Source organism: Parambassis ranga, unplaced genomic scaffold (genome assembly GCF_900634625.1).
Source record: "Parambassis ranga unplaced genomic scaffold, fParRan2.1 scaffold_24_arrow_ctg1, whole genome shotgun sequence".
NCBI classification, from domain to species: domain Eukaryota; kingdom Metazoa; phylum Chordata; class Actinopteri; family Ambassidae; genus Parambassis; species Parambassis ranga.
This window is the reverse complement of record NW_021144797.1, coordinates 297,102-299,604: the sequence shown is the minus strand read 5'-3', so window position 1 is coordinate 299,604 and position 2,503 is coordinate 297,102. Positions and strand designations below refer to the sequence as shown.

General features: G+C 44.7%; 1 non-coding gene across 1 annotated transcript; it reads left to right on the top strand.

The window, feature by feature from the left end:
• Window positions 1-2,433: 2,433 nt before the first annotated feature.
• Window positions 2,434-2,503, top strand: trnas-uga (transfer RNA serine (anticodon UGA)). The gene has a single exon. It is a non-coding gene; the product is annotated as a tRNA-Ser (tRNA).

The window sequence follows — 2,503 nt, the reverse complement described above, 5'->3', positions numbered from 1 at the left end:
CTTTTAATATAAAATACTTATCTTTATGTTTTCTCCTTTAACAAACTGTGACGATCCATCTGAGAAGCCTCCTCTGGGACTGAATACAACATCAAAACTGGAATCAAGTTAACGAGTACAAGGCACAGCATTGCCTAATAACACACAAACATAAAATAACTTCACATTTACCTCACTTTCTTCTCTCTTTGTCTCACTCTCCCAGAACACCCAGAAACCTAAAACATCTTGAACATTCTGAACATATGTTAGTGCAGCACATAAAATACATGAGAACACATCTGAACATATGGAACACAGCAATGAACAAAACCAAGTAGCCCCAGACCTGAACACAACAGGTGTCGACGGGAGAAAAGCCTGATCTGTCGGACCTCATTCAACCGGCCGTGCCCCGTTTATGCAGGCTCCAACCAGCTGTCTAAGGCCAGACCTGTTCTTTTGTCTTTCCTCTGCATTTGCCATGTCCACCTAAAACATCCTGAACACATACATAAGAACACACAGCCACCTAACATATATAACAATGAACAAAAACAGTGTATGCATATATGAGTGGTATGTTAGCGTTGTATGAGAGAAGGACAGAGGGAATGGGAGAGAGTGTGGGAGTGAGGAAGAGCACAACTGGTAAACAGAAATGAACAGTGTTATGGCTAAAATATGACACTGTGGGCTGTTTTGAGGCCTGAAAGTCCTTTGACTCAAGTTAAACTGCAGGCAAACTGGCAGACAGAACACTTCCTGCTGTTGAAGTTGGGCTTTAATGGCCGTGGCCAAACTCTTTAAAAAAAATGTCATGTCCCCTATCGTCCGCCATCTCGCAAAAACAGCCCTGGAGTCATACTTTACGTCAGTGTGATGCACAAAGTGTGCACCAACTGAACAGACATATGCAGCCATAACACTGTTCACGAACCTGCGGGCCTTGTCTATGTTACCAGGACTGGCAACACCCCTCCACCTGCACCTCTGAGTGAGCCCTGAGAAGATGATTTTCATAGCTGGATGCTGCAGGTGGAGGTGGTGCAGGTCCTCCTTCATCGCTGCGACAAGCCTGACACTTGAGACCCGCCACAGTGGATGAGGAGGACGTCTGGAACTGCTCTTCCTCGTAGGGACCTGGAGAAGAAGGAGAGGAAATCACTCCACCTGAGACCACCACACCCAAGCCAGTAGATGGTGGTCCTGTTGACCCCAAGGGCGTTTCCCACTGTGGCTGCAGCTCTCTCGCCACCACGTCGGATGTAGCTGTCCCCCATTATCCAGACAGTCGCTGCACAGAAGGAACATTTGAATAAGAGAAAAATGTCTTGTTGGTTGAGATCGACATGTTGACATGAAATTATAATAGTCCTATAATATTTACAAGAGTTTAGAATTGAGGCAACTGGACTTAAGGATGGTGTTTTGAAGACCGCCAAGAATGATAGCATCCACACGTACAGTATAACCTATAACACTTACTGGTGTGACTTGGTGTGGCAGCCTCTGAGGCACATGCCATCGTCCTCATAACCTCAGTTGATTTCTGAAAGAAGGGAAAAGATTCATTTAATATATATTTTAAACAGATGGAATAATAATACTGGAACAAACTTATTTAAATATGGGAGATTTAAGCTGAACAGTGTGATGGGTGCGCCCAAAACGGTTTGGTGGGTGGAGGTGTTTCAAGCATCTGATAGCAAATAAGTCACATGTAACTTTAACTCCTGTCGTGCATATTGTGTACATGTAAATAACCAAAACCATGACAGAATGTCTGTCAAGATGGACTGACACTGGTCTACGGACTATCCGGACCAGAACTCAATGAGCTGTAAGAGAAAAACAAGGTGAGAGGTGAACTGGTTATAGGAGGGACCACTGTAATGCAAACATGTGATTTGCTGATTCTGGTGTTTTTAGGTTTTAATTTAAATTCCACAAAATCATTTATTTGCATTCAGTTATTTTTGATTGTAACCATATATAATTCATACTTCTGTCTGTGTTCTAAGAGTCTTAAAAATATGTGGTTTCCTTTTTATTTACAGTGTGCATGTCATGTGACTTATGAACGTACAGTTTGTGCATATATATAAACAGTTTGATTTCCAGGTTGATGCAGCAACAGCTGCTGCTCTGACACCATTGTTCATGTCTTCCTCTCTCTGCACTGTGTTAACACACCTGAATGCTGCAGAGCATCTTCTTCTTTCCTGCTAAATAAATAATGGCCCTGTGGTCTGGTGGTGTCGGTTCACCTTGGACAGCGATGGACAGGAGGACAGGAAGGTCCGGCTGCTCTCAGCTGGGACCTGTGTGTGTCTGGGTGCACACACACCTGCAGTCTGCCCACAGTTACTGACGTAGCCACTCCGTCACACCCCAGCTGACACATGACCGCACCAGGTGGCTGCTGCTATGACAGATGGTGGTTGTCAGCATTCCTCGTTAGTATAGTGGATAGTATCTCCGCCTGACGCGGAAGACCGGGGTTCGATTCCCCGACGGGGAG